The sequence below is a fragment of the Equus caballus genome, chromosome 10 (genome assembly GCF_041296265.1).
Source record: "Equus caballus isolate H_3958 breed thoroughbred chromosome 10, TB-T2T, whole genome shotgun sequence".
In the NCBI taxonomy this organism is placed as follows: domain Eukaryota; kingdom Metazoa; phylum Chordata; class Mammalia; order Perissodactyla; family Equidae; genus Equus; species Equus caballus.
Genome location: NC_091693.1, coordinates 1,532,701 through 1,554,372, shown reverse-complemented (window position 1 = coordinate 1,554,372; position 21,672 = coordinate 1,532,701). Strand labels below are relative to the sequence as shown.

At 57.1% G+C, this 21,672-nt stretch overlaps 2 long non-coding RNA genes across 3 annotated transcripts in view; both read left to right on the top strand.

The window, feature by feature from the left end:
- Positions 1–21,672, top strand: part of LOC138915687 (uncharacterized) — a 45,854-nt gene that overhangs the window by 11,588 nt on the left and 12,594 nt on the right. The gene's annotated exons all lie outside the window — the stretch shown is intronic.
- Positions 967–13,691, top strand: LOC138915686 (uncharacterized). 2 transcript variants are annotated; one of them, XR_011421794.1, is made up of 4 exons: positions 967–1,140; positions 8,218–8,449; positions 13,119–13,322; positions 13,411–13,691. It is a non-coding gene; the product is annotated as an uncharacterized lncRNA (long non-coding RNA). The 2 variants fall into 2 exon arrangements; XR_011421795.1 differs by having other exon boundaries at positions 8,203–8,449; positions 13,411–13,681.

The window sequence follows — 21,672 nt, the reverse complement described above, 5'->3', positions numbered from 1 at the left end:
AAGCTGCAGCAAGGTGGCGTGGACACCAGGGTCACGTGTTTGCAAGTACAGTGGGGGTGCTGCCGGCGCCTGCTGAGAAAGAAGGCACACCCACAGCTCCCACTCCCTGCAGGCCAGGGCCCTGTTGGGGTCCCTCTCGGGGAAGACCTGGTCTTCCTTCCTGGCCCCTCGCCTCCGTGTCATGAGCATAGTGACATGTCACAGTCGTTCTGCCAGGTGGAAGTTCAGGGAGGGGAGGCCCCTGCCTAAGAGCACGCGGTGACCAGGACCCCCTCTGGAGGATCCCTCCCCACAGACTGCCAGGGCCCTGGCTGTCGTTGGTGGCGGGGCCCGTTGCCTCCCCTGGGCGGAGGTAAGAGCTGGCTGCGGCTGGGATCAGGAGGCAGAGCCCAGAGTGCTGAGCAGCGTTAGGAGGTGCCCGGGCTCGGGGTCTGCATCCCTGGCCTCCGTTGGTGGCTGCCCAGGGCCTCCAGAGGGGCGCGCTGTGGCCAGGTGGCTCTCTGGTCCGGGCGATCCCAGTGGGTGGACAGGCCCCTGCAGGGCAGCCAGAGCAGTGGGGTCCCCGCAGGGCCGCCAGCTCGTGTCCTCTGCTACCGCAGACGGCCCCTTGCGAAGCCACAGCTTTCCTTTCCTAAAGCAGGAGCAGCCTGAGGCCCAGGGCCCCCTGGGGGGGCTCCGTTTGTGTGCCAACAGCTGAAGGGGCAGAGACGAATGCGCCCCTCCTCCCAGAAGCCTGGCCTGCTGGACGGCCTGCATCGACCACGCTGGGTGCCTCGCGTCTGTGCCTCCAACCGCGCGGCGCCTCTCCAGTGTGCCCAGGCCAGACACAGTCCTGCCTGGGGGTCCACAGGCGTGCCCCTGCCCGGACTGGGTCGGGAACGCTGGGGAGAGCGGGCGGTGCCAGGGTGGCATGTAACACACACCGTCCTTGACAGCCTCAGGCCGCCCCCGTGTCAGGCCCGCTCCAGACCAGACATGGCCATGGAGGTCACAGCAGCCCTCAAGGTTGCCAGCTGGGCACGGTGGAGCACGGGCACACACTGAAAACAGGAGCAGGGTTCTGTGGACCCTGAACTGTACCCAGGAGGAGGGCAGATGGGGAGGAAGGCTCCTCTGAGGAGCTGAGGCTTGAGCTGACAGGTAAGAGATGAGAAGGAGTTGACAGGGAAAAGGAGAGGCCCTAAGGGGAGGGAAGGGCGTGGAGAAGGGCCTGGGATTGGCGAGAGCAGGGCTCGTTTCAGGACCTGGGTGGTGGTGGGGGCCGGGAGGCTCAGGCTGCGGTCCAGGCCACGGGGAGTGCATCCTGAGCCTCGGGAGGTGAGCAGCGGCGCACCTCCTGCGCCATGTGGAGAATCGGCTTCCGGGGCAGTGGGGCCCTGGAGGTGCCACGAATGGCGGGGAGAGGACGGCAGGCAGCCAGCCTGGGCCTGGAGGGGCCGTGGGAAGCAGCTAGATTCAGTGCTGTTGGCAGTAAGGTCTGCTTGGCTTGGGCGGACTTCCACTGGGGAACAAGAACCTGGGCAGGGTCCAGAGTGTCTGTTTCTGACCTGCAGAACGACTCTAATGACACCCTTCACTGGGGGGAGAATCTGGAGACATTCAAGGTCTTGGGAAGTAACACAAAGGCAAAGTGACATTTTTTCTCTGACTTTTGTATGTCGAATATATCAAAATATCGAAAGAACAATATCATGAACACCTGTTAACTTCAACCTGGAATCATCTGCTGTTGATATTTTGCTGTAGCTGCTTTTTCTCACCATTTCTGTGCTCTCACACACACATACACACGCGCACACACACAAACACATTGTTTGCCGTCCATCATGACAGTTGCAGACATCAGGACACTTCACCCTAAACACTTCTGCTTGTTCTCCCTAAGAAGAAGGACATTCTCCTCATAAACACCATAGCATTTTCACACCTATGAACCTTAACAATTATCCCATAGAACTGTTTGATATCTAATCCGTGTCCAATTCCCCCAGTTGTCCCCGGATTTCTGTTTTCAGCCAGGATCCAGCCAAAGTCCTGCGCTGCTGTTGGTTGTTGGCTCTGCTCCTTGGTCCCTTTCGGCGCAGAGCAGCCCCTGCCCCACCCCATTCTTGCCGTGACGTTGGCTCTTTGACAAGTCCAGGCCAGTCATCTTGTAGGACATCGTCTGCTCTGGCTTTGGGTGATGGTTGCCATTCTTTTGCTTTTTCTCTTTTGAACAGCTTTATCGAGATATGGTTCACATACCATACGTTCACCCATTTAAAGTGAACAATTCAGTGGCTTTCTGTATATTCACAGGTATGTGCAACCTTCACCACAGTCAATTTTAGAACCTTTTCATCACCTCAAAGAAACCTGTCCCCCGTTCCTCACCCCCCAGCCCTGAACAGCCCCTGATGGGTTTTGTTTCTTCAGATTTGTCGTAAGAATGGAATCACACAGTGTGTGGTCTTTTGTGACTGGCTTCCTCCACTTAGCATAATGTTTTCGACGTTCTTCCATGTAGCATTCCCTTTTATGATCAAATAACGTTGCATTGTGTGGGTACCCCACGCTCCGTTCATCCGTTCGCCCGCTGATGGATGTCTGGGTTGCTGCCACCTTTTGGCTGTTGTGAGTAGCGCTGCTGTGAGCACTTGGGTGCAGGCTTCTGCGCGGGCGTGGGTTTTCACCTCTCTTGGGCGTATGTGCCCAGGAGTGGAATGGCTGGGTCAGATGGTATCTCCATGTTTAGCCACTTGAGGAACTGCGAGGCTGTTTCCCAAAGCAGCGGCACCATTTTGCATTCCTCTCGGCAGCGTGTGAGGGCTCCCATTTCTCTGCATCCTGCCCAGCGCTTGTCATTATCTGACTCTGTGATGTGGTTCTTCCCACCTTCCTCGCTGGAGGCTCCTCTCTGAGCGGCCAGCTCCCCTCCTGCAGCCTCAGCCCCTGGCCTAGGCCTCCCCAGCCCCAGACTGGGGAGGATGCAAATGGCACGTGGGACTGCATGGCAGTGCTGTCTCATCTTTGTAGTTCCCCAGATCCCACTCTTTCCTACCACACTTTCACTCAGCCCCTCCAAAAGATCCCCAGGAAGCAGCAGGGCACGAGTTGTTAAGTCAGGGAAGCTGAGGCCTCAGAGGGGTGAAGGTTGCTGGAGACCGGGCCAGGGCTCCTGGGCCTGCCCTCTGGGTGCTGCGGCTGCCCTGCTGGCCCTGCAGGCTGTCCTGTGTGGCACTGGGGAAGGTGGCAGGAACGAGGAGTCTCCGGAGAACAGGTGACCCAGGAAGCAAGCCTCTACTCCAAATTGCGTCCCAGAGCCCCTCCCGAAGAATGCTTTTGCTGCCCCCCCACTGTTTACCAAGGAGGTGCCGACGCCCTGGGGACCAGGCATCTCGGGGAACAGCCAGGCTGAAGCAGCCTGTGGCCCAGCCTGAAAGGCTTAGGGCTCGGCCAGCTTGAGGAGGCCAGGCACGACATGGTGGGCCAGCCTCTGCCAGCCTGTTGGGACTGCAGCCAGGCTTCTCCCCTCGGGATGGTGCCCGAGTCAGAGCAAGGCTGCCCTCCTACGTGACTGCCCACCCCGGGCTGCAGCCTTGGGGTCTGTGTTCCCGCTGACCAGGTAAGGCTGGAGCAGGGAGGGTCTACCCTGGTAGGGACGCCCCTCCTAGGGCCCAGGTCTCCTGTCCCACCCCTGCCCCGACCCTGATGCCCCTGGGACTCTAACCTCCTCTTCTTTCCTCCTGCTGTTTCTTTCCTAGCCTGTGTGTCTGTCCCTCTTCATCTGTCCGTCCCATTCAAGGCCCGGCCGCACGCCACGTCCTCCAGAGACCTATCCTCCCTCTGCCCTCCTCTGAATTGCATGGACATCTGCACCTTCTGGCGCCTACTGCTCTGTGTTCTAGGTGATCGGGCCTGTGACTTATGGTCCTAACGGATACCAAGTGTTCTCCTTGAGGACAGGACCAGTCCCGCTCACCTCTGCCTTCATTATTATTTGGTCAGAATTATTTTGGTTGCCAGTAACAGCATCTTAGCTCAAACTGGCACTTTACTGATGCATGTTACTGAAAGTCTCGGGGCTTCAGGTACAGCTGGGTCCAGGGCCCCATTCATCAGGGCTGTGTCCATCTCTTGGTCTTGCTGTCTGGCAGGTTCTCCCCATGTGGTGAGGATGGCCAGCTCAGCTATCCCAGCAGAAGCCCCAGACTTGGCGTCCATTGGTTGGGCTTGGGGCATGTGCCCACTCCTGTGTGAGTGATTGTCCACAGAGCAGCTGTTCTGATTGGTCAGGCTTGCATCATGTACTCATCTTAGAGTTGGGGGTGCTGCCATGGACCAAGAGTAGGGGGCAGGGTGCCTCCCAAGGGAAATTGTGACCGCTGGGGGGCGAAACTGTAGGAGCCCCGGAGATGATCCTCCCTGACTCCTTCCCGACTCTTGTTGCCCCATTCAGGGGTCGGCAGGTCTTACATACCTCCCTCCTGGGGACTTCTCGCACTCGGTCCTTGTTCTCATCAGGAACTTGCCCCCTGCCCCACTCCGCTCCCAGCCCACCATTGTCCACCCTCCCTGCAGCAGCCAAAGGGGACTTCCTAAAGCATAAGCAAATCACATCCTGCCTAAAACCCTCGATGGCTCCCCATTTCCCCCTGAACGAAGTCCGTTCTTCTTAAGAAAGCATGCCCAGCCCTTGGTGATCTGGGCCCGTGCCCCTCCAGCCCCGTTTCCCTCTGTTCCTTCCTCCCTCTGGGACTCAATGCTCTAAGCTCCTCAAACCACCTCGAGTTGCCCCATGCCTCTGCCTGGGATGCCCTTTCCCAGCTTGTCTGACTGGCAAATCCTTCCTCTTCAATACCCAGTTCTGTCATCATCTCCTCCAGGAAGGCTTCCAGGACTTCCGTGAGTAGTTAAGACTGCCATCTGCTAGGCAGCCACAGCTGTTCTTCCCTCTGAGCCAGGCCAACTGGGGATTTCACCCTCTGGCCCCTGCTTGCCCTTGAGTGCTTCTTCCTGCTCCCTCCCCGGTGCCTAGCTTGGAGCCAGGCCCAGCGATGGCTCCTGGGCAGTGCCTGTTGACAGATCTGAGGGCCCAAGGGAGTGGGGAACCTGGGTGGGCCCTGACTGCCCTGGGGAAGACGGAGTTACAAGCTTCCTGCTGAGGTCCCTTTTGCCCTCAGCTTAGAAGCCACCTCCTTCACATGGCCTTCCCGGCCCAGCCTCTGAGATGTCGCCCTCCAGTCACCTTATCATATCTCTGGTTGTAGCCTGGCTGCTATTTTCCCTGTTTGTTTACTTCTTGTCTCTTTCAGCCCCTGACACTCACGAGCTTGTCAGTTCCACGAGAGCAGATTTCAGGATCTGCCCTCTTCCAGTACTTGGCATGGTACCCCTCACCAAAGGGGCCCAGGAAATGGTCACTAAATGAATGACCTCCGGCACCCTCCCCGTTGGACCCACCTTTGGGAGGAATTGTCATGGTTCCCAGGTTGAGGGGGCTGGTTCCAATGGGGGAAGCTCCAGTTGCCTTGGTGGCCCTCTCCCCTGGGGACCCCCCGTCTACCTCACAGCCCAAGCCTTTGGATGGCAGAGGTATTGGAATGACTCATTCCAGGTGGGGCATCTCAAGACCTAATTCTCAGCAAAACTCCCAATAACACCAAAGCAGAAGAACCTGCAGGTGGCGGGGACGGGCTGAGCTCCCCCGGCCCCAGCTCCCTCTAGCTGACCTTCCGGGAGGCTCACAGGCTCCCCCAGCCTCACCATCCTGTCTGTACAGCCTTGGGCCTTGCCTTCTCTTTGTCCCCCCCCTCCCTGCTCTGCTCTCTTTCTTTATCTTCTTCCTTTTCCCCATCATCTTCCCCATCCACTGCACAGCAGATGGCACAGAGTAGGTGCACAACAGCTATCTGTTAGTTGGTTCAATTTATAACATTTTCCTTTTATTGGGAAAGAGATGGAGATACCCCCTCCCAACCTTTCCCCTCATCTTCCTCCACGGCCAAGGTTCCTGATGCAGAGTGACTTAACACCTAGGTGTCAGTCCGCCCCTTCTCTTTCGTTTGGTTCATTTGTCCATCCACTCATCTAACTATCCACCCATCCATTCATCTCTCCATCCATCCACCCATCTATCCACCCACCATCTATTGACCCATCTATCCATCTGTCCATCTGTCTACTCATCCCTCCATCCCTCCATCCAACTACTGGGCATGGACTGGCCCTGGATTAACGTGACACAGTAGGCGGGGCAGTGAGTGGAGGGATAAGACAAATGCACACCCAGATGTACTGGAAGTGGGGACTACAAACTCAGGTGCAGGTGGGAACCGAAGTAAGCTGGGTGTAGGACAGCCAGGATGGTGCCTGCACAGGTATGGAACTTCTGAACCCCTAGGCTCACATCACAAAATACCTCCTCAGCCTGCTAATGGTCTGCTGGCTGTCAGTCTGTGAGTCCGACCTGGAGCAACAACAGGAAGCCCAGCCAAGGGGGAGACCTCACATGGTTGGGGGCAGGAATGGGGGCACTAGGCAGGGCTTCCTGGAAGAGGAGACATTTGCACTGGACCTGAAGGCTGAGTCCACAAGCCCAGGATGGAGGCTTTGCAAGGAGAGGGAGTGGCCTCCTGGCGTCACAGTTCCTGGCCCAAACACAATGTTTGTATGTTCATGGACAGCCTCTGACTGTCCTGCTTCCTCTCCCTCCTTCAACTCAAGGGCGAACGAGAGTGACTGCCTGTTGTTCCGCTCCTCTCTGCCCAGGTGCCCAATGGCACTGTGGAGGAGAAGCACGCGCACATGAACAAGAACTCATGGGCAGGGGCCTCGTCTGTCTTGTTCACTGCTACAGCCAGGACCTAGAGCAGGCGCTCAGTGAACACTTGCTGGGTGACCAAACGGCTGGAGATGGCCCACACTGAATGAAGGAATGCACAGATGAGGCGGGTCAGCAGGCTTCATAGCGATTTGGGGTGGGTGGACTGTCCTAGCTCAGACTGCGATGGGGAAGGCAAGGGCAGAAACCAGCTTATTTTGCTTTTCCTTTCTTTTAAAGGAATTATTAGTCTTTAGAGAAGCATGCACAACTGCATCCTCATGGTCAGAAGAAGGATGCAGACACTACAGGGCAGGCCCAAGGCCCCCTGTCTCCCCAGCTCCAGACCTCACTCCCGTTCCACAGGTGGACGTGGTGGAGTGTTCCCTTCCACCGCCTTCTCTGCACGTTTGATGGATTTGTGTGCGTGTGTGTGTCGTGTGTGTTTGGTGCCTGTGTGTGGATGTGGCCAATCACAATACATGGCATCGTTTTGTCAGATTAAAAAAAAAAAAAAAGGTGGAATTGCACGGTGTGTGCTGTCTGCACCTTCCTTCTTTAGGCTTGCTTTCTTTTTCGGGAATAGCATTTCCTGGAGCTTCCTTTTCACAGGGCACCCTTGTCCTTTTTCCTCGCTGCTGCCATAGCCTGAGGTTGCACAGCTCCTTTTTGTCTTGACCCTCCTGCTGTCAACTTAGGATGCTCCTAATATTTGTTCCTGTGGAGACAGTGTCCGCAAATGTACTTCTGCCCCCCTCCTTGTGTCCCCGTGTCATTTCTGGGTCATGGATTGGCATGGCTATCTCTTTCCTGATGATCCCAAAGGAAAGAAGGCCCCTCCGTGCTGCCCTGCCCACACCCGCCTGTCCTTTGAGTCTCGGTGTCAGGGAGGCCCTGGAAGAACAGGCGCTGGAGATGAGGAGTACAGATGTGAAGGGCCCGGTCCCTGGAGGAGGGGCCTTCTGACAGGGCCTTGACTCAGGCTGGAGGTACTTCCCCAGTACCCACTCTCCAGGCCCAGGACACGGCGCTGAGGTGTATTGGCAGCCCCATGCCTGCTTCGTGGGGCTCCCAGTCCACCACGTGTCTGTGTAGGTGCTGGGCTGGGGGCCCGAGGTAAGGACTGGGTGGGGTGGCTGCCAACCCCATAATGGTGGCCTGGAACGAGTGACTTCTGTAGGATCACAGAGACGGGCACGTGAGGAGGTGGAAGATCACTTCACCTCCTCCTGCCCAGCACCTCTGCAGTCTGATGCCCAGTGCTCACAGCTCTCCACGCTCCCCTGTCTTCGGCCCCTCCCTTCATCCAGCACTGAAAAGCATCTCTAATTCCGGCGGGCACCGTGGTTGTAGCTCTGCGGCAAGCTCGGCACAGGTGCCAACTGTTATTCACTCTGCAGCTTCCATTCCCACAGCTCAGCACCTGCAAAGCCCCCATTAGCATCGTGCCAAGGAGAGGGGCTGCGGCTGTGTGTGTGCGTGCCTGCGTGCGAGCGCACGTGCCCGTCTGCCGGTGCTCGCGGGAGCCACGAGGGAAATTTCCAGCACAAAGATCGTATGCCTGAGAGAGAGGAGAATTGCTCAGCAAACTTCAGAAGCGATCAAAATGTCCTCTCCATAAAGTCCCGGCTTAAAAAATGTTAGCAGGTGCGTATACAATAGCGAGTCAGTTGGGATGGACTGCTATAGAATACCATTTCCGCTCATTCCAGATTATGAATTCAGAGCCTAATTTTCTGTAAATTGTCATTCTTGTCTGGTAAGGAAAGCTAATTTTTTCCTCATATGGAAAAAACCCCACCACCACCATCATCCTGGGCCCCGCTCCTGGGAACAGGGCCTGCCGTGCCGGGTGGAGGCCTTCTGTTCCTGGGTTCAATGGGAGGCGTCCACGTTGGTGAGAAGGCTGGGGAAACAGGGTCCTGGGCGGGGGGGGCCTTCCCTGAAGGAAGGTGGGGGACTAGGGTGCTTGCTCTGATATGTGTGTCGTGAAGATGAGGGGCGGGTAACCAGGCATGGCGAGGGTTGTGGGTCAGCACAGGAGGCTATGTTCACCATTCATTCATTCATTCATTCATTCAGCAGTGCTTACTGAGTGCCTCGTGTGCAGGGCCCTCTTCCAGGCCCTGTGCTCACGGCGATGCTGAGGTCCCTCCCGTGGGGAGAAGCAGGCAATAACGAAGGGACGAAGGGAAGGAGCGATCACTGCTACAGAGGAAGGAAATCAGAGTGACTGGAAGCGGCTAGTCAGGGAAGGCTCTGGCGAGGGACTCTGGAGCCCAGCAGCCTGACAAGAAGGGGCCAGCTCGGGGGAGACAGCCAGGTAGGGCCAGTGGCATTGTGCTAGGCAACTGAGTGTGAGGCCGGAGGTGGAGCCAGCTGGGCTTGTTCTAGATGAGAGAACAGGCCAGAGAGGCTGGAGCCCAGGGAGGAGGGGAAAGTGGTGAGGCCAGGTGGGGGCCGCGGTCCTGGCTGGGTACGACCTGAGCGCATGGGAAGGCACTGGGTGGTTCTCAGCAAGGGAGAGTCAGCTGGCTTCTGTTAGATGCTTCCTCTGGCTTCCGGGTGGAAATTGACAGTAGAGAGAGCTGTGGTGGGAGAGGGACCCTCTGGCCCGGAGAACCAGAGGCCCCTCCCTGGACCTCTGGTCCTTGCTTGGCTCCCAGGGCACCCTTGGGGCTGTGTGGGTGGCTCCATGGCTGTTGCCACATCTCCTCCCAGTGGAACTCAAGGAAGGACAGTCTCTTCAGAAGTGACGGCAGGAGGCTCTTCAAGGCTGGGCAAAGCTGGGGCTTATTCTAGTGTAACCGATATTCATCAAGATGAAATATCACCATATTCAAACAAAAGTGACAAAAACCTGAGTCAACAAACTCAAATGAGACCTGAAACAACATCAACAAATTATTGGCTCTTGCTATCAAAAGTCTAGGGATTTTAGGCTTGGCTGGATCCAGGGGCTTAAACAATATTGACAGGGATGTTTCTTTCTTTGTCACTGCTTTCCTCTGTGTTGGCTTCATTCTTAAGCAGATGGTCCCCAAGTGGTGGCAGAGAGGCTGTCGGCAGCTCCAGGTTTAACCTCCTGTCAGCTGAGGAGAGGACTTGCTCAGATGAGAGTCCTCCTGGGCGTCCAGGACAAACGAGGACAGGGTAGGCTGCTTGGCTGGCTCTGGGGATGCCCCTCAGCTCACTGCCCCCTTCCCCTTGGACTTGGCAGGTAGCCCCTGAGAGGGCTCTGGAGACCACACCTGCAGTCCCTGCCTCCCCCGATGTCCCACCTGTCTGTCCTGGCTCCCTCTGCTGATGACCCTGCGCCAGCCCCCTCAGCGGTGATGAAGGCCTGGGCCACGGCTGCCTCTGGACATGGCACAGGCGTCCTGCCTGGGGGGCGGCCCTAGAAATGTGACATTCTCCTGGCCCACTGGGCTGAGAGTCCACCACGGCCCTCACGCTCCCATGGTGGAGGGCGTTTAATATGGGGAAGTGCACGTGGTCCGCCTGCCCACTAAAGCAGACACCCAGAGCCCCCACCCTCCTCTGTGCTCTTTCGAGGCAGACCAGTGTGCTCATCAAGAGTGCAGGCTCCGGGGCAGATGGCCCGGTTACTGGCTGTGTGACCCTGGACGGTTCCTCAGCCCCTCTGTGCCTCAGTATCCTTGTCAGGGAGGTAGGGAAATAATGCTGGTGCTGCTGTGAAGACTCAAGGAAGCAGGGCAGGGGCTCTGGACACGCTAGCTGTGATCGTACGGACGGCTGTTTGTGGGGCCGTGCTGGCCCGGAGTTTGGTTGCAGGTGACAGGAATGGACTCCAGCCATCTCAGACAGGAGGGCATGCCTGGGGAGAGCTCCCTTTCCTGCCGTGTCTCACTCCAGCCTTGGCCCTGAGAGTGGGTGTGTGGTCAGCCCGCCCTGCCATGTGGGGGACCAGGCGGGGGAGTCAGCTCTGAGTGAAGGGGCAGCAAGGGGCCGGCGAGGGCCTGCCCTCTTCCGAGACTGTCCCTGTGAAGACACACCAAGCCGGCGGCTTTCGGCAGACCCAACCCCACACCGTGCGTCCACGCTGTTTGATTTGAAAGCCCTTTTCCCACACACTGCTGAGCTCAGCTGGCACCAGGGTGGTGGACTGCAGGTGCACGGACAGGGAGCCGGAGGCTCGAGTCCTCGGGGCTGGCTAGGATCCTGGCACTGGCCCCTGAGAGTCCCGTCTGTGCCCTGTGTGAACTGGGCAGGCCTTCGGGGCAGTGAGACAGCCTCAAGTCCTGGCGGTCAATCCACGACATGCTCGGTGTCCTGGCTGCATCCCCTCACCTCTGGGCGCCAGCTCCAGGGTCGAGCGCACATCCTTGGCAAGGGCACCTCGCTTAAGGAATGTGGGCCAAGGCCAGCAGCGGCCTGCCACGAGGAGGGGCAACCCTGGGGCAACTTTTAGACCCTCGGGGATGGAGCTCAGGCTGGCCTTCGGCATATGGCCCTCTTTCCATCACAAAAGGGTGATGAGACGCTGCGCTCATGGGCCGCATCCTCGGGGCGGGGTCCCACGCCAGGCGCTCGGAGCATCTCTGGAAAGGGCACCAGGGACTGCCAAGGTGTTCTCACTATTATTATTGAGCATAAAACACTGCAAATGCTGGCAGATCTGCAGGCAAAGTGGATCCTCCTTCCTGGGGAGAGATCGGAGGGCAGCTTTACGAGTCTATTGGAGTCACGGCCCCGCAGAGGGAGCGGGCTCGGTGGACGCCTTCAAGAGCAGAGCTGTTCCGGGCTGGGAAGTCTGATTCCCTACATCTGTTTTTATGGGAACTGCTGGGAGCCGCGGGGGGAAGCAGGAGTATGAACAGCGCAGACGGCAGCGGCCTCCTCACCAGACTGTTGATGGGTTCGGCCGCATAAACGTGGCCCTCGGTCTGAGGCAGGAGTTATTAAACGAGACGAGCCCACCGAGAGGGGCTCAAGCCGCAGAAGAGGAATCAGGGCTTTATGCCCCCCGGTTCTGCGCAGTTAAAGAAAATATCCCCATTAAATGCGAATTAATTGGCTCCTGTCATTGGTGCGGCCCTGCCTCTGGCCTCGTGGTGGGCCGGGCGGTTGAGAGGCCTGTCCCGGGCGGCCGGGTGGGAGTCCACGCAGGCCCGTGCTGCTGAATTGCTTCCTGCCGTCCTGCCCGAGCCTGCTGCAGGGAGCACTGGCTCCTGGCGGGAGGGCGAGCTGCCAGTCTGCTCGTAGCTCCTCACCTGTCCCCTGGGGGCTGCCATCCTTGTTCCCACTGGCATCTTGTTGCTGCAGGAGGCTGGGACCTAGTCAGGCACTGTGGGACACACACGCTTACACGTTCAGCCCCAGAGAGGAGGCCTCCAAGTGGGCTCACAAGGTCTGCCCAGTCCAGCCCCGACGTCTTGGTCAGGGCTGCTACACACAGTTGTGCGTGTCATGCACCACATGATCTGGCCCAAACCCCTTCTGCACTCTATTCATTATAGCCCTGGGCCTGTCCCCACCCAGGGGGCACTTTTCTGAGGGCCCCATGCCAGCTAGCAGAGAGCTGGTTCTGGCGTTCTGGACTCGACTACACTCGCCATCCTGTAGCCGCACTCAAGCATACCCCCTGCCCCAAACGCCACAGGGCCTGTGTCTGCACCATCCCTCCCTCTCCGTGGTGCTCCCCTCTTCTCTGCACCCAGTGAGCCAAGCCTCCCAGCCCATGCAAACGCCACCTCCTCCTCTAGGCCCTTCCCTCTGAGCTTCACCTGTCGCCCCTGCCTTCCTTCTGGAAACAGTGCCCGCCTGGCACACACGCATGCTCTTTTCGGGGATTTGCTCCTCTGTCACTCCAGGCCCACCCCTGCAGCAGTTGACGGGTCCCTGCTGGGCACACGGCCCAGGCCCGCGGCTCAGCTGTCCCCTAGGCTACTCTGGAACCACAGCTGGAAGGAGATGTGTGGTCCTTTTGTGAGAGGTCAGGATGTGAGCGCCTCCAGGGGCCTTGCTGAGGAGGCTGCCTTGGAAAGATGAGCAGCCCTGGTCCCTTCGGCTGGGCCCTGGCCCAGAGCCTCTCCTCTGCTGGGGTCCTGTCCCTGGACACACTGGGGTTAAGCGTTGCCCTCCTGTGGCTCGGGGAGTCGTGCTCACCTGAAGACTGTGGGTAGCCCGGGGTCCTGCGGGATGTCTGAAGGAAGGTGGGCCAAAAGATGGAGAAAAGGGTGGCCGAGAGGCCCGCCCCTCCTCTCCCAGCCGGACAGCCGCCGCAGCCCCCAGCTTCCCCTCCCACCGCTTCGGGGCCAGTCCTCAGCCTCTCTGTTCTCTAATCTGTTTCCAGAGAGGGAGTGGCAGGAGCCATGCTCTGGGTCCTATGGACACTAGTGACGCCTGTGCTGTGATGTCCAGGGAATGACCAAGAAGCACGAGGTGCTGGGGCTCAGCCCTCTAGCTGGGACAGGCGGCTTCCAGCGATGGCTCTGCCACCTACAGCCTTGTGAGCTCAAGCAAGTCACTTCCCTCTCCCAGCCTCTGGGTCCACGTGGTAAGGGGGCAGGGGTGTGTTACGTCAGGACATAGGAGCTGATGTGGGAGAATGCCAGCCCCTCACCAACACCTGTCCCCTCCTTCAGGAGGCAGGGACTGTTCTGGCAGCTGCCAGCCGGTTCACGTCCACGAGCCCTCCTCCTCACCATCAGCGTGCCCCAACGGGGAGCTGGAGGCCCGAGTGCCGGGAAGTCAGCTGCCTCGGAACTGGGCAGCCTGGCCCTCACCCAGGAACCCTCAGAGGACATGGTGACACCTCCCTCTGTCCCTGTGGAAGCTGCCCCCAGCGCCCCCGCCCCTGCCCTATGCCAGCTGAACTGGATGGAGCAGTTGGAAAATAAAGGCTGAGCGGTGTTGAAAAGCATCCAATTGTGTCTACAGTGTGGCAGATGTCCGCACCGCCTCGCACAGAAGGAGAGTCAGGGTGCGGCTCTCTGGCAGTGGGCGCCTGCGAGGAGCCCAGTGTATTTAAAAAGTCCCGTCCAGGTGGGACTGGGACCCAGCAGACACCTGCTCCCCCACCGCAGAGTCCTTTCTTTCCCATCGCAGTCTTCCAGCAGCTCCCACTGCTCTAGGATAAAGGCCCACTGCTCGCCAGAGCTCCTGATCCCCCACCTCCTGCTCCCCCGGCCTCCACGTTCCAGCCACGCGCACCTTCTTCTGCCTTCTAGAACACGATGCACTCATTTCTGCCAAAGGGTCTCTGGGTCTGCTGTTCCCTGTGGGGAGAGCTTGTCCCCAGATCTTTTACCCGTAAGAGCCCTTCCTGATTTATAATAACTTCCCCCACAGCCACCCTTCCTGCTCCCTTCCTTCCCCTGCTCTCTGTGTTTTATTTCTGTGCCGCCGTCTGCGCCCTCCAGACGGGTCCTCGTGGCCCCAGCTCAGCCAGCCCCCAGGCAGAGACACGTTGCTGGCAGTCTGGAGCCTCGGTTCATCCCTTCCTGTCCCACTGGCTCGCTGCCTCCTCGTGGAGCTCAAGATGTCATCTGGCAGCTCCAAGCTGAGCAAGAGCTGGGCTCTCCCCATGACTCCTACCAGCTGGCCCAGCAGGCCCTGACCTCTGCCCTGCACAGCCCTGCAGAGACTCAAACGCCGAGGCCAGGCGCTCGGCCTTCACTGCAGGTGGACGTTGTTCTTGCCCTGCTGGTGGCTATGGCCCCTTCCTGGGGTAATTTCCATTGGAGGAACACCCTCCCCACTTTCAATCCAAGTGGTTCAAGTGGGGCTGTCCCATGGCCTCCCCAGTCTCAAGGTGAGCCTGTGGTGAGCCCAGCCAATCAGAGGTTTCCTTTCCCTGGATATAAGGATCAGCTCCTGGATGGTGTGTGATGCAAGCTGAGGCCCATGGGGCCTTTTGTTAACACCATACGTAATTAACACGTCTGTATTAGCAGCATTCGTAATTGCTGTTGTGATCAGTGTTTCTATGGAGAAGGGTGGGGTATGATGACAGCCTATGAGGGAGATGTGAGCAGCTCAGAGGGAAGGGGACATATCAGAGAGAGCTTCCCATGGAAGCGAGCTTTGAGCTGAGACCTGAAGGATATGCAGGAATTACCTAGGAGAAGGGGAAGGGAAGTGAAGATGATTCCAGAAAACAGAGTGGTGCGTGCAAAGGCCCTGGGGTGGGTGTGAGCACATTCTACAAACTAAAGACCAGTATGGCTGGGGTGCAGCACATGGGGGGTGGGAACAAGGAAAGGCTGAAAGGTGGGTGGATCTAGACTCCATGGGGCCTTGGAAGATGGTGAGGAGTCTCTGGGAAGCCCGTGAAAGTTTAAAGTGTGTGTGTGTGTTTGGGGATGGGGAGGAGATTTGTGTCTTGCTGGCTGCTGTGTGTATATGGCTGCTATGTGAAACTCTTCTAAACACTGTTTTAAAACAAACAAATGTGTGCCAATCAGATGCAGCCTTGACTCAGTTTGAGCCCCTGGGGGAGGAATTCAAGCCTGGCCTGGGAACTCAAGGGTATTTTAGGTCTTGGAGGCCACACCCTGTGTCAGAAAGGATTTATGGAGGGCACCAGGAATCTGGGATTGGAACCCAGGCCTCGCCCTCCTTGCTTTCCCTCCCTATTGGATGAGGAAACCGAGGCTGGAGAGGGGAGGCGGCTGGCTCAGGGCACACTGGGGCTCAGTCTCAGAGCTGGGACTCACATGTCACCTGACCTGCCCACCAGCCACCCAGTTCATTGGCAATCAGCATGTACCTGGTGAGGACACAGGTCCCTTTGAGGAAGCTGTCTGGGGCCCTGACCACAGACTTCTGTTGCTGTTGTGTTTTCAGAGCAGTGGCCCCAACGGATGGGAGAGAGGCTGGTGGGGTGGGGGTGGGTCCTGCCCTCTCTAGGCGCAGTGGAGCCCCAGGGCTCCCCCATCTGCTGCACCACTTGGGGGTGGGGATGGAGCGGGATCAACGGATCCAGGACTTCAGACGTGGGGAGGCCACAGGATGGCCCTGAAGAGGCAATGCGTGGAGTCATCGTCACCCCAAGGTTGTTCCAGGCATGGCTGCTGTGAGCGCAACAGGCCCTGGGCTGCTGACCCGCTGACCTGTCTTGTGTCCTCCCCACTCACACCTCAGCCACAGGGCTTTTATGCCATTCCCAGCTTATCTGAGCGCATTCCAACTCCAGACCTTTGCACTTGCTGTTCCCCTGCGTGGAACACCCTTCCTCCAGATTATCATGTGACTCGTCCCTTCTCTACATTCGGGAGGTGCTAGTCCCCAGAAAGCCCCTCCCTGACCTCCCCCTTCCTTACCAGTTACGTCACTTGATATGTTGTCTTCACAGGACTCATCGCTCTGCAAAAGTCTCTCATTTATTGGGACCTCCCTGCTCCAGAAGGTCAGTTCCATGGATTTAGGGATCTTGGACTGTTTGTGCACTGCTCTGTCCTCAGTGCCTAGACGGGTGCCTTGCAGTCTGTAGGTACTCAGTAATGATTTGTGCAGTGAGTGATGCAAATTGGGTGGATACATGATGGGTGTGTAGCTGGCTGGCTGACTGGATAGGGATGGATGGGTGATGGGTGGAGGGATGGATGACGGGTGGATGGATGGATGGATGGATGGGTGATGGGTGATGGGTGGATGATGGGTGGATGGATGGATGGATGGGTGGGTGATGGGTGTATGGATGGATGATGGGTGGGTGGATGGATGGATGGGTGATGGGTGATGGGTGGATGGATGGATGGATGGATGGGTGATGGGTGGATGGATGGATGATGGGTGGATGGATGGATGATGGGTGGATGGATGGATGGATGGGTGATGCGTGGATGGATGGATGATGGGTGGGTGGGTGGATGGATGGATGGATGGATGGGTAGCTGGATGGACAGATAGATGGAGGGATGGAGGGACAGAGTGATGGAGTTGGTCTCGGGCAGTGAAAGCATCACAAAGGTTGAGATAATGGCCATGGCAGACGTGTGCAGGGGTCCCAGGCTTGGGGCAGTCGTGGACAACAGGTGTGGCAGTTCAGAAGTAGTGCTCTGGCCCTGGGCTGCTTTCCTAGAGCAGAGGAGCCAGCCCTGAGCTTGGTGACTGGCCTTGGTCCCAGTGCTGCTGCTCACTCATCAGGTAACTTCAGAAAAGTCCCTGTTCCTCTGAGTTCAGAGTCCTCCTTCGTTGTCCACGAGTTACAATCCCCAGGCTGCCTTCCTCACAGGATAGGGGAGGCTCAAAAAAGATCCGATCTGGGGCTGCTCTGGCAAGCTCAGAGAGCGTCTACCAGGAGACACATGTCCAAGGGGGCAAGGACAGGGTTGCTCATGGTGGAACTGTGCATGACAAACAATCGGAAAGACACTAAACATTCAGCTACTCAAAGTGGGACACGCCTTGTCACTGGGCACCGGGCGGCGCTCACAGTCCGGCCACCCCTGCAGCCCCTGTGCGGTGCCAGAAAGCTGCCCCCTCTGGACAGGTAGATTACAAAGGGTTGTCCTGCCCCTGGGCTGACACAGCTGCATGTGGGCAGCGAGCAAGGCTGATTTCAGCCCCGCTGTCCCTTCGGCCTGCCTCAGGACACGGCATGCTTAAGAGGACGTCGCAGCCAAGGAAGACCTGCAGGGTGCGGCTGGGGAAGGGCAAGAGAGGAATGGTGTGCACAATATGGTGTCGTGTGTAGGTGGAGACAAGCCCCGAAGACAGCTGCTGTGGCCGCCACCTATCCATCTGTCTGTCTGTCTATCTATCTGTCTGTGTATCAGTCTATCTATCTGTCTATCTATCTATCTGTGTATCAGTCTATCTGTCTGTCTGCCTATCTGTCTGTCTGTCTATCTGTCTAGCTAGCTAGCTATGGATCTATCATCTATCTATCTACATAAATACATAGGATACAGGTCTGGTAGTGACTCCCCAGACTGAGTGACAGTGGAGAGGTCTGGGGCGCAATGGGGGCAGAGGAACAGTGGCCTTACTGTGGTGTCTTCATGGGCTGTGAGGACAGGTTCAGGGATGAAGCAACATTATTGAACAATCCTACCCCCTGGGCCTCCCCAGCCCAGCCCTGGTACCTGCTGGAGGCAGAGGAGAGCCTGCGTGGGGGCGAGAGAGGAGAGGGCCTGGTCGGTGTGAGCGCTCAGCCGGCACCAGGCAGGCTCCTGGGGTGATGCTCAGGAGACTTCTGTAGCCACTTATGAGGAAGAGGCCCTTTGTCACCAGGAGCTGTAGGTGACTTTGTGAAGGTGGCGTGGAAGCTATAACAAATTTGCTGGTAATGATGCTTTGACGAAAGAGGCTGTTTTTAAAAACACTCAGCAAGTTGCTGAAAGTCACATTCATTACGGGAAAGTGAAAACCTAATATGTTGCTGGTGTTGTCACTTGCTGGGAGTGTGGCTGTGGGGTGGGCACCAAGGCCCTCTGGACTGGAGTGTGGGGACAGCAGTGACCAAAACAAGCCCCTGGCCATCCTGCCCCCTCCGCACTGCCCTGGAGACGTGGGGGGCCAGGCCAGGCCCAGGTCCGCTGAGCCCCCTCTAACCCTGCCTTCTGTCCCTGCCTTTGCTCTTGCACGACAGTGCACAAATGTGTTCTCGGAAATAAGGTGGAAACGCTACCCTAGGACTACAGTTCCCTTTGATCAGCACCCGAACTCCCCAGAGGCCACCTCTGTTGTCAGCTTGACTTGAGTCCCTCCAGATATTTTCACACGTTGGGAGCAGGGTTTCTCAAACTTGGCACTACCGCATTGGGGCCAGATGATTCTGTGTGCTGGGGCCGTCCCGTGCACTGCAGGATGTTTAGCAGCATCCCTGGCCTTTGCCCACTAGATGCCAGTGGCATCCCCTGCCTGGTTGTGACACCCAAAATATCTCCAGACATTGCCATTTGTCACCTAGGGGCAAAATCTCTCCCCACTGTGAACCTAGAAGGTTCTGCACCCAATTCCCAATGTTGGGGTGGGGGCATTTCTTACACCAACAAGCAACGCTCCAACACCAGCTGGGTGTCCTCCAATTTAACTCAATTCTGACGCCATCTACCTGGAGACAGCATCAGATCCCACTGCTAAGGGCTCAGTCCCACAAGACTGCCCCCCCCAGACACCAGTCGCAGGTCCAGCTTGTCACCTGTGCTTCTGACAGACTGGCTATAAATCGGAAGTTCCCACGACCCCCGCCTTGGGTTTGCTTAATTTGCTAGAGTGGCTCATGGAACTCAAAGAAACATTTTGCTTACTAGATTACCAGTTTGTTACAAAAGGACATGTCAGGAACAGCCAGATGGAAGAGATCCATTGGACAAGATGGGGGGGGGGCGGCGGGTAGGGGGGAGCTTCCACGTTCCCTCCAGGGGCGCCATTGTCTCCACATCTCTATGTGGTCACCAACCTGGAGGCTCTCCCAACTCCATCACTTTGCGTTTTTATGGTGCTCATTACAGAGGCACGATTGATTAACTCATTGACCACTGGCAATTGATTCAACCTCCAGCCTCCCTGGAGGTCAGGGGTGGGACTGAAAGTTCCAACCCTCTCATCGCAGGGTTGGTGCTTCTCGTGACCAGCCCCCAACCTCAGGTGAGCTAGGGGCTTTCCAGAAGTCACCTCATTAACATAACAAAAGACACTTCTGTCACTCTCATCCCTGAAGAAATTCCAAGTGTTTCAGGAGTTCCGTGCCAGATACAAGGACGGAGACCAATATATATTTCTTATTATAAGTCACAGCGTAACAGAACCACTGCCCAGATGATTGGTAGTTACTTTGTGGAATGGCTTTGTTAAACAACCAAAAAACCCCCAAAATATAGTCTTGTAAGCTGCATGTCATTGTTCCACTGTTTCCCAGCCTAAGCAGGTGCCGGCACAGACAGGTGTGCCCCCTGCTTCTTACGTGCTGTGTATTATTCCCCTGAGGGGACCCTCGCTGGCTCTTTAGCCAGCCCTCCACTGGCAGCTGGGTCCTTCCCAGTCGTTGCCATCACAGGCGCAGGGCAGGGTGCTGCAGGGTGGCTGTGGAGCATGGAACTGCTGGCCACAGAGCATGCTCATTTAAAGTGTTTAAATATACCACAAATTGCACCGAAGAGGCACCAATTTACACTCCCAACATTGACTTAGGGTATTTTCCTGCATCCTCTCCAACACTTCATCTTATCTTATCTTCTCCATTTTTGCCCATTTAATGGGTAAAACATGGTACCACGTGGTTCCACCTTGGCTTTCCTTTCACCGAGCTTTTGCACATTGACCGAGCACCATTGAGCATCTCGTGTATTTTAGGCTCTCTGCTGGGCTCTGGGCTATGACATCAAGAAGGCGGAAGCAGTTCCTGCCAGAGAGGGGTCAGCATGGAGGCCAGGCTCAGGGTCAGGCCCACTTCCCTAAGCAGGTGGTGGGGGGAGAAGGGAGCGTCCCAGGCAGAGGGAGCAGCCACGCCAGGGCTGGGAGGCATGGAGCCTGGTTCCCCGAGGTGCTGCCACCAGCTGAGGGGACCAGAGTTCAGGAACACATGTGCAGCAAGAGCTGAGGTCCTGAGGGGCTTGTGGGCTGCGTTAGGGGCCACGGGAGCCCCTAAAGAGTCTGAGCCAAGGGGGTCAGGTACTCACGAAGCCAGAGGAGCCGGTGGCAGGGCCATGAGCATCAGAGCTGCAGGCCGTGCCCGTGAGTCTGCTGAGGCTGCCCTAACCAACGGCCACAATGTGGGGCTTAAAACAATAGAAACGTACTCTCACACAGCTCCGGAGGCTGGAAGGCCCAGAGCAAGATGGCATCAGGGCTGCACGCCCTCTGCAGGCACGAGGGGAGAGTCCTTCTCAGCCTCTTCCAGCTCGCGGTGGTTCCTGCCTTGTGGCGCATCCAGTCTCTGCCTCTGTCTTCACCTGGTCTCCTCCACGGCTTCCCCTCTTGTCTCTTATGAGGACACCTATTATTGGATTTAGGGCCCGTCAGGGCAATCCAGGATGATCTCCTCACCTTGGAGCCTTAACCTAATCACACCTGCCAAGACCCTTTTAACAAGCAGGTGGTACTGAACCTCTTAATCTGAAGTTCGTGTGTCCGATGTGCAGAAGGCCAATCACAGAGACATCAGTGCTTGGAGACAGAGAAAGTTTTATTGGAATTGGCCAAAACCAGAAGGAAGGCGGGAGGATAGGTTTTCTCAAATCCACCTTAATGAAAGAAGAAAGCAGGGGCTTTTATAGAGCTAAGGGGCTTGGCTGGAGGAGTTCTGGAGAAACAAAGGGGAAGTCTGTGTTTCTTTCACTCCAGATAAGCCCTGGGGCAATCTGACTTCTGGGCATCAGCTGCCGCTGGGGGCTGGTTATCTGGTGATCGTAACTTCCTTGAAGGCATTCTTTTTCTTCTGCAGAACAAGCTCATAAATCCTTGTGACCCTTGAGTCACCCCTCAGGTTAAACAAGAAGACAGCAAATTGACAAGATTGACTTCTTTTCATCTGTCTGTGTTGGTAACAGGTCGAAAGGTAACCATGTTCTTATTGGATATTTACGATAACCCTCAGGTGCCCAGCTTCACAAGGTCACAATTATGGCTTCTGGAACGTGGCCCTATCTTTTGGAGAACCCACCATTCAACCTGCTAAGTGCGCACAAGGGCCATGAAGCCTGCCATGGCGCTCGTCTGCCCTGCTGTGTGCCTGGCTTGTGCTCCCCATCTGGCCCACCTCACAGGCTCTTGGGGCCCCAGAGCTCCGGGGCCTGGGGAAGCCCCTTGAAACAGCTCTGTGCTGTGCATGGAGAGGGAGGCGCTGCTGGCATGGACTCAGGGTGACTGTTCCCGCTGTTCTGGTTCCTGATCCAGGAGACTGCTGAGGGCTGCAGCACCGACATTTCTCATTCTCCTTTCCTCATTTTCTCAAACAT